This window comes from Megalops cyprinoides, chromosome 8 (genome assembly GCF_013368585.1).
Source record: "Megalops cyprinoides isolate fMegCyp1 chromosome 8, fMegCyp1.pri, whole genome shotgun sequence".
In the NCBI taxonomy this organism is placed as follows: Eukaryota; Metazoa; Chordata; class Actinopteri; order Elopiformes; family Megalopidae; genus Megalops; species Megalops cyprinoides.
The window spans coordinates 917,417-927,775 of record NC_050590.1 but is presented as its reverse complement, the minus strand read 5'-3'; positions in this window follow the sequence as shown (position 1 = coordinate 927,775).

Below are 10,359 nucleotides of genomic sequence, written 5' to 3'. Positions count from 1 at the left end.
TATGAAGGTAAGACACACACGCGTACACATATAATGCACGACGCGTATTTAGTCTGGTGGTTTACGTTATTATGGAATTATTGTTATTTTCATTATTACATTGTTAGCAGACGCTCTTATCCTGAGCGATTTACACACACACACACACACACACACACACACACACACACACGCACACACGTACTTGAACGTTTACGCATTTACACACACATACACATGTACTTGAATATTTACGTACACACACACACACTCTCACAGACACATATATATACACTGTCACACACACACTCAAACACACTCTCTCTCTCTCACACACACACACACACACACACACCTTGGTGTTTCTTGGACATTGAAAAGCTGTAGAGTTTAACCATTGGTCCAAAATGTACTGTAATACAGTCTTATATATATATATAAATGTTTGTTGCCGTGGTGAATTCCTGTCAGTCAGTATTATCAGTATTGCAGTAAGATACACACACACACACACACACACACACACACACACACACACACACACACACGTTGGTGTTTCTTGGACATTGAAAAGCTGTAGAGTTTAACCATTGGTCCAAAATGTACTGTAATACAGCCTTATATATATATAAGTGTTTGTTGCCGTGGTGAATTCCTGTCAGTCAGTATTATCAGTATTGCAGTAAGATACATACACACACACACACACACACACACACACACACACACGTTGGTGTTTCTTGGACATTGAAAAGCTGTAGAGTTTAACCATTGGTCCAAAATGTACTGTAATACAGTCTTATATATATATATATGAGTGTTTGTTGCCGTGGTGAATTCCTGTCAGTCAGTATTATCAGTATTGCAGTGAGATACATACACACACACACACACACACACACATTGGTGTTTCTTCGACACTGAAAAGCTGTAGAGTTTAACCATTGGTCCAAAATGTACTGTAATACAGTCTTATATATATATAAGTGTTTGTTGCCGTGGTGAATTCCTGTCAGTGAGTATTATCAGTATTGCAGTAAGATACATACACACACACACACACACACACACACACACACACACGTTGGTGTTTCTTGGACATTGAAAAGCTGTAGAGTTTAACCATTGGTCCAAAATGTACTGTAATACAGTCTTATATATATATATATGAGTGTTTGTTGCCGTGGTGAATTCCTGTCAGCAGTAAGATACATACACACACACACACACACACACACACACACATTGGTGTTTCTTGGACATTGAAAAGCTGTAGAGTTTCACCATTGGTCCAAAATGTACTGTAATACAGTCTTATATATATATATAAGTGTTTGTTGCCGTGGTGAATTCCTGTCAGTCAGTATTATCAGTATTGCAGTGAGATACATACACACACACACACACACACGCGTGTTGTCGTGGTTAATTAATGGCTAACACCTGTCAACGCCGTTACATATACGAATTTAGACTACACGTAATGTGTTTTTAATCACATTTTTTTTTCTGCATACACTATTTTTTCCCCAGGTTTTGCTTGTGCTCGTAGCTTCGGTTCACGTTTTGATGGGGATTTCGGAGGCGAGGAAGCACGTCGGATGCTTCAGCAAGCGGGACCTCATGGACCACGGGGAGCAGTTCCTGGCCAAGTACGCGCACCGCGCCACGCACGACCCGCTGGTGCGCGTCCTCGAGGAGCTGGGGCCGCGGGAGGTGAGCCAGGAGTCTGGAAATATAATTATCTAACCATCAGAACACCATAACACAAATCCAGCGTACAGGGGATGGTATACAAGTAGATCAAAAGTGAAGTCTTTTGCACGTCAGTCGATCCTAAAATTAAATATGGAGCTTAATCCCAGATCGAATGTACGTTGAATACTGCCTTTCGTGATGGTTATGTTAAAATGTGTGTATCTTTGTTTCATTGTCCTAAATTCTTGTCGTCTCTGAGATGTTGCAAATAGAGCTGTTGTCATGCAAGGAAAATTAAAAAAAAAAAAGCCAGGGGTATAGCCTGTCACTCTAGACGAAGATATTATAAATGTATTAAGACGAGAGAAGCATTAAGGAAAATATTATAATGTGTTGACAGGTGTTAAGCGTTTTGATGGCCTTTTTGTTAGTCGAATTAGAAGGCAATTTCACATATTGCTCAACATCCTTCAGGACCCACAAGTAGGACATCAACAAAAGGCCCATGGGTATATCACACTAGATAAAAATATTATAAAACATACAGGAGATATAAAATATATAAAACACTTAATGGCATACAGATATTAAGTGTTTTGATAGCCTTCCTTCAGGAAGACGACAAAATTGGCCTAAGGTTTTTTTTTTACAATGCTAAATTTACATTTATGAATGAAAAACTTTTGCCAATATCGTTATCAGATTTATTATTATAAAAAGATAGTCGTCTTCTTTTCTTGGGTTATTGAAGAAAACGAACGCCGCCTTTTTTCCCCATAATAATGTAAATTCTTTAGAAATATGATTTGTGTCAGATCTGCGGAGGTCTTGACAGAATTTTGTGGTGTGAAAAACAGTGCCAAAGTAGGTGTGGAACTGTTTTGGAATTAGGGGCTCCGGGAGAGCTGCTCCGGGTTCAACCTCGACGCGTCGTCGGCGGACTACGGCAATCGCTCTGTCTCCCCCTGGCGGTACAGGTGAGAATCCCCCCCCCCCCCCCCCATCTGTGTGCTTGTTTCCTATTAAAATAGAAATGAATTTTAACTTTTGCAAGCTGTACATTACATTATTGTAATTTAGCCAGCGCGACGGTTTCATCCATTTATACAGTTGGATATTTACTGAGGCGGTTGTGGGGTAAATTAGTACCTCGTCCAAGGGTGGCAAGACAGCCTCCCAGCGGGGAATCAAACCAGCAACCTTTCCGATTAGGAGCCGTGCTCCTTGCTGCGAACTATCTCTCTGTAGTGACCTCACCGGCCCTTACTAAAAATATTGCGTTAATTGACAGTGATATGAGTATTAATAGCTTTATTCGTGGACCTTTATTCGTAGTACTTGTGTTGCTTGGTGTTTATTTTGCCTGTAGTATGCTGTAATAAGAATCCATCTGGTTCAACTTAAAAGCTTCAAGTTCAGTTGCTGCCTTAAAGTTTCGAGTAAAATCAAATGGGATTTGCTAATTGTTTCAGCTCATTATTCATAAAAACCTGAGATGGAATACTGAAAACTCATAAAATTCAGTTGAAATCGCATGAATCAGTATGTTAGGTTGAAGTAAATGACAGAAAGACGTTACCGTGACTTATTGATCAAATGATTATATATCGATATATCGCGGTGTGTTTTGGATTCTGTGATCTAGTCGTATATGGTAGTGTATGTACCTTAGGGTTAGGGTTAGGTTCTATAGGGTAGCTCCCTTAGTTTCTAGACTGTAGTCAGGTTAGCACAAGCTAACCCCAATCCCCACCCGCTACCACCTGCTACTTATTTTGCTTGCTATTTATTTTATGTCTAATATCGCAATGTGTTTTGCATTGTGTGATCTAGTGACTGATGTACGGTAGTATAATTGGCTTCCATTGCCTAGTCAGGTTAGCACAAGCTAACTTGTAGCAGGGCTTGAATGGTGTTACGCTCACACTCACCGGTCTGGGAGTGTCGTTAGCCTGGTCTGACACTGTTGCTCGTTTAAATTGAATGGATACGCTTGTTGTTCTGGAAGTCGCTCTGGGTAAGAGCTAACGCTAAATGCAATGTGAATGTGATATTCAGCCCGTATCCTCACCCTCTTCCAGGATCGACTACGACGAAGACCGCTATCCCAGCAAGATCGCCGTGGCCGAATGCCTCTGCCAGGGGTGCATCATCGGCAAAACGGAGAACAGGGATTATTACTCCGCGCCGGTGGTCCAGAGGCAGATGACCCTGAGGAAGGCCGAGTGCCCGGGGCACCCGAACAAGTACTCGTTTCAGGTGTCCTTCGTCGGGGTGCCGGTGGCCTGCGTTTGCGTCCGACCGAGGGAATAAATAAATAACCTAATCTGATTAATCTAATTGCTGTAAAGAAAAGAAAAACTACCCGTAAGTGACTTGTCTCACATCCTGTTGTGTTTGTTTTAAAATGCAAAGAAAGGAAAAAAAAACGTCGTCGGGATAGACGGCGCGGTTAAAAATGCTTATGTCTTAAGCTAAAGGTTAAAAAAAAAGGTTAAAAACATGGTTTTACATGGATTTTTACATTAAATTACTTTGTAGGGAGCAGTGTTTGGGTTGTGCTAGGTTTAGGGAGGCAGCAGCGTGTGGTAAACGGCTCTTAATAAGCCGCTCTTATGTATTTATGAATTTTTTTAGTGATGTATTTATTATGCCATAATTTATGCGATGATTTATTTATTACGTATGTGACGAAATGTTCGGCTGACGGAGCGAATGGGATGTATTTATATTGTGTATTTATTTTTGTCGGTTATTTATGATTTGTTATTTTATGTGTGTTTGACTGACCCGTTTGTACTTTTAATTTGATTTGTAATTTTTTAACGCGTTCGTTTAGGTCCGCATAAGCAGATGACGTGCGATATTTTAGGATTGTTGCCTGGATAAAATTGCTGACAGCTTTCTGTGGTGTCCTGCTTTGTAATGGTCCTGCCAGTTTTGATATCTAGGGGGTGTCTAGAAGTCACGTTATGTAGCCTGTGTATAGTTTAGCACCAGGAGATATGGTATGATGTAATGGTTGCTATGCTGTGCACCTGCCAATATCCTGAAACAATTAAATAAAATTATTCGAGCCCACAGCCGCCAGTGTCGTCCTTGACCGCCTGAAGGCATCACAGTTTCATGAACTGTATCATAACCGTGTTCGTTAAAAAGGTAATCCCATCTAGCTAATCACAGAAACTGGATTGTACGTAATCAAATGAATCTTTAAGCTGTTTTTTTCTTTAGCGTTACCTTAGCACACGATTCAAATTTGTTGTAGTCTAAGGAGCGTGATATGATTTTGTTTTGATCACTCCGAAAGCGGCGTGGTGTAGTGGTGGGAGCGAGGCTTGTATCCAGAAGGTTGCTGGTTCAACTCGCCCCCCCCCCTCCGGGGTGCTCCTACTGTACCCCCCGGGGGGAGGTGCTTAACCCAGAACGGCCTCAGTAAAATCTTCAGCTGTGTAAATGGATAAAACTCTAACTTGTGTAAGCGGCTCTGGATAAGGGCTAATGCTAAATGCTAATAATGTAACATGATGTAATATTTTGACCGAATCCGCCACGCTCAAAGTGGAGGGTTGTTGCTATTGTGCTTATCTGAGTGATCGAGCGAAGTGTCAAAGATCCTTTCCTTTCATCCTAGACCATCGTTTCCCAACCCTCTCCTGGAGGACCCCCCCCTTGTCCTGCGTGTTTTAGATCTCTCCCTGCTCCAACGCGGCCGATTCAAACGATCAACTCGTTATGAACCCCTGAAGCTGCTTAATAACGAACCGCTCGTTTGAATCGGCTGCGTTGGAGCAGGGAGAGATCCAAAACGTTCGGGACGAGGGGGGTCCTCCAGGAGAGGTTCGGGAAACGCTGCCCTAGACCATTTGTAGAATCACGGGGGCAGCAGAAACGGTGGTTTCTGTTAAATTATGAATGCTGGACTTTTTAGCAATGTTGATTCTACACACACAGCAGAGTGCTTTGCCTAGCGTAGCTGAGCTTTGTGGGGACAGTGTTGCAGTGTGACCTTTCCTGTCTTCTTCCCCCGACCGCGGTCAGGAGGTACAGGAGATACGTTACACACCCACCCAGTTAATGCGCTTTCTGCCATTTTTTTTTGGTCTCACTCCAGTACTACATTACCCATAACGCATTGCTCTTAAAGCACCCGCGCGACATCTGACAACAGCGGCGATCAGACCCTGTTAAACTGCAGCTGGGGGTCGCGCGGAGGAGATCCTTGAGGTCTTGAGGCTTCTCCCGTGCCTGTCGACCGAGAGTCGGACACCTGTGTGGACCCCGAGAGCTGGATGAGGGGGCTGCCATGAAATCCGGGACTGCAAGTCTTCCTCCATTCAACTCTTCACCTCAGTTTCGCCCCCAACGCCCACCCCCTAACTTCTACTGGTGTTACTTGCTGTTTATTTTACGTGTAGCGTTGTGATGCATTTTGGATCATGTGATCGTATGCCTGTGTGATACAGGGGCGTTTCTAGCTATTGAAAAGATCAGGGGCTAAGTCAAGTTTGCCCGGGGCTTGTCTCTTTTCTTTGAAGGGAGATCGGCGTCGGTAGGTTGGGGAGGTTATATCTACGTTTATAATGAATAAATATTATCACACCTTCGGACGCAGCAAGTCAAGTTCCGCTCTGTTACAGAGTCTGTTGTTTTGCTATAAACGCCTCCTTTTTCAGGGCGAAAATATTCGGGGTGTTACGGCCAGACTCCTGCCAAAGGTGACTACAGGCAGTCACAGGGCAGTTGGCAGGACAAATACTCCGCACATAATAATACAACAACCCGGCTACTCACTCTTCCGAGTTTGGTCCAGCCGGGCAGAAGACGCAGCGGCGAGTGCTTCGCAGTTGAACTGGCTGAACAGTATTTATACAGATTGGAGAACAGATAGTTGGAGAGATAGCAGTGCACCGGAGTTTTAGAAAGAGTGGTTTGAGAGAGGGAAGAAAGTAATGTGGAGTAAAGAAAAGTATGGAGATCTGGAGATCGGTGCGCAAAAGAATGAAATAAAACGGTGGGGACCGGCCAGTCTGCAATAGACCGTCGGACCGGCTCCACCGTCCTATCCAAAACAACCAAAACAAAACTAGAAAATAAACTCGACAAAAAATGTACCACCGTTTCACGAACTTTACACATAAAGCTGCTTTTAAAACAAGAAGTGAGACAACAACTAAATTCGCACAATATAGTACGCTGGTACTCGCTCAAATTCCCCGACTGTGCTTGCCGCCATAGACGTTTAAATTACCCGAGGTGCGCAAGTTCGTGCCCCCGTGACCCTGACGTCATGTGACCCCTAACCCTTACTTCCGTGCACCCTTTTCTTGACGTCATGTGGCATACCCGTAACAGGGGCCAGGCTTAAAACATTCGGGGATGTAGCCCCGAATGATCGGACCTGACGACGCCACTGGTGTGATATATGATAGTGTGTGCTTGGCTTCCCGTAGCTTTCCAGGATGTCTAGGTTCAGATTAGCACAAGCTAATGCACTAGCGCTTGAATGGTGTTGAAAAGCTCGCTGGTCTGTGGGTGCTGTTAGCGGTGTGGCGTAGCGGTAAGGAAACCAGATACAGGGTTCAAAGATTCAACAGGGTTCGGCTGAAGCACTCCTTTGCGCGTCAGTCAATCCTAAAATTAAATATGGAGCTTAATCCCAGATCAAATGTACGTTGAATACTGCCTTTTGTGATGGTTATGTTAAATGTGTGTATCATTGTTTCGTTGTCCTAATTCTTGTCTTCTCTGTGATGTTGCGAATGGAGCTGATACGATGCAAGGAAAATTTCAGACTTGTCTGACAATAAAGTATCATCATCATCATCATCATCATCATCATCATCATCATCATCATCAGGTCTGACACTGTCGTTTTACCCTTGTTTAACTCTGTTGTGATGGAAAGTGACATTCCTGGACCTTTATATGGATAATCAGGATTGAAGGAGATGGAACAAGGATGGACCAATGAGTGACGGGAAGTGGAGGAGGCGGGACGAGGCCGGACCAATGCGTGAGCAGGAGTGAAGGAGGCGGGGCAAGGCTGGACCAATGAGTGAGCAGGGATGCCAGACGCCCACTCCCAGACGTCATCCTATACCACATATGTCAAAGACAGGGGTGTTCAAGACCGGTGGGAGATCGAGTACCTATTTACTTACAACAGGGATACACCTGTCTGTCTCATTTGCGGGGCTGATGCGGCCGTGATGAAAGAGTATAACATCAGCCGCCGATACGAGACAAAACACCACGACAGATATGGGGATTTGGACGGACAGCACAGGCTACAGAAAGCGGCAGAGTTGAAGAAGGGGCCGTGCAGCAGAGCAGGCTGGGTTTACGAAGGTGAGTGATGCTGCGCTAAAAGCCAGTTTCATCGTGGCGGAAGAAATAGCTAAATCAGGCCGGCCGTTCACCGGCGGTGGTTTTCTGAAGGAGTGCGCGCGTAAAGTTTGCGACGTAGCGCGCCCCCGGGAAAAAAGGCGAGCGTTTGGCAAACGTCGGTCTTAGCGGAAATACGGCGGCCGATGGAGTGGATGAGCTGGCCGCCGATCTACGAAAGCAGCTCGTTGAAAACGGAAAGCCGTCGTATTACGGAGAGCAAGGGGAAAGTGTCAGGGCTCGGGCACGGACTCAGAGCTCCAGGCTCCGGGGCGGCTTTGTCGAGAATCGCTGGACGGTATCGCAAACGGCAGAACGGGCGGTGTCGAAAACCAGGCGGGCAGTCCGAAAGCGAAACCGGGATCGGAAACGGGAGCGGACGGGGTCGAAATCGGACGGGCCGGCGAATCAGGCGATCGGGGGTAAGGCGGCAGGCGGGGTCGAAACGGGGAAAAACTACGAGGCGAAAACACAGCGGGAACGAAACGGGCACGAAATACTGCGATGAACTGGCAAACAAGACAGAGACAAGCAGGGTAGGTATAGGGCCGGGCTGACGAGGTGAAGGGAAGCGGGTGCGCGGGCAGGCAGGTGGACGCGATCGGGTAATCGGGTGGGCAGGGGCAGGGCGGAGAGCAGGGCAGGGCCGGAACGCAAGGAAAAACGGTAAACAAAAGCACATGGACGACACACTGACGGATGAGGAGACCACCGAACAGGGGCCGGAGTACTGACAGAAAGACATCACAGAGGTCCGGGACGAAAGCCGCGCTGCGTGACTTGGCTTTTTTTACGTGACGTAACGGACCATCTTAAACACGCTGAACCTACGTACGACGCTGTGAAAGGCTCCCGAAACCAGACTGCGCTTGTGGGAGAGTCGAACGCAGCAGGACAGCTCGGGTCGCTTTCCACGCGGCCGAACAATCACAGAAACGAGCTCACTGCCGCCGCCTTTGCGGTGGAAAACCTCTCCCAGTCTAGGCCGATCGGACCGGAGGCTCCCTCTACACTTGTGCTGTAACATGTGGGAAATAAGAACCTTAAACAAGACTACTTCATGGGTGGAAAAAAACTAGAATGTGCTCAATTTGAAAAGGACTTGGGAGTAATAGTTGACTCAAGCTTAGGGTTGCCAGGTCATGTAGTTGAGGCAGAGACCCTTGCTGTGTTCAAGTCTAGACTTGATGCAGTTTTGGATACTCTTTAATTAAGAAATGGCGAGCTTAGTCGGGCCGAATGGCCTGTTCTCGTCATCATATGTTCTTATGTTCTTATGTTCTATTCTGAATTAAACGATGTTGTAAAATAATCGCAGAAAACAAGTACAGAAAAGTCTGACGCAATTGGGTTATTGTACATGTGCGCAAATCGCGTACGGAAAACCGGGCCGGTCCGCGCGGAGCAGTACCGTCATCAGTCATAGCCCCGAGCAGTCCCCCCAAGAAGTCCGAAAATCCCCCCAAAATACATCTTTCTTTTATGCTCTTACCCCCTCCTTCAGTTTCGTAACACATTTTCTGCACACCATTGTCCTTTCATTCTGGCAACATTCTCATTCCATATTTGGCCTTTCCTGTACACGATTGTTGCCAAGCCCACACCTGTTTAATTATAGAAATAATCACCTGGCCTTGGCTGTACGCGATTATCTCCGAGGCCGCACACATCTAGTATATAAAAAGTAATTAAAGAATATCAATCCTGCTTCGGCTGCCCCCCCGATATTGTCGAGGTCACGCATACCTAATCTATGTATAAAAATAACTATCCCTTCTTGACCTGTTCTGCCTTGGCTATATCCCATGAAGAATCCATGTTCTGCGAGTCCAACTCTTTTATCTTACACTCAAGGTCCATCCTCCGAGCAGCGCTCGGATAGCGTCCAGCTAAGCCCCAATGACAAGGCTCACTTGGCATACAGACATCTCATAGCTGCTTACCCCTCCCGCAGTCTCCTGTACTCTTCTGATCCTTCCTTTTAGTTTTTACTCACATGCATACAAAGCAAGGAGTTTAAGGTTAACGTATTAAATTATCTGCGCACAGTAAAAAAACAGTGGTTAAAGTCAAAAACTAACATGTACCGGCAATGCTTAGAATTTGCATATGGGGTATGCGCTTAGTCAAAAATTTTCCGCCACGCTTTCCCAAGCGTGCGTTTCGCTGACGAGCTGAGCGCGCTTCGCGCGGGGTTTTACGAGACGATTCGCAGATCCTCGAGGCCCAGAGATTCGATTTTGGGCTTTCCGGTAATCCGTTGCCGGCTGACGCGGACGGCTAACGGATGCAGTT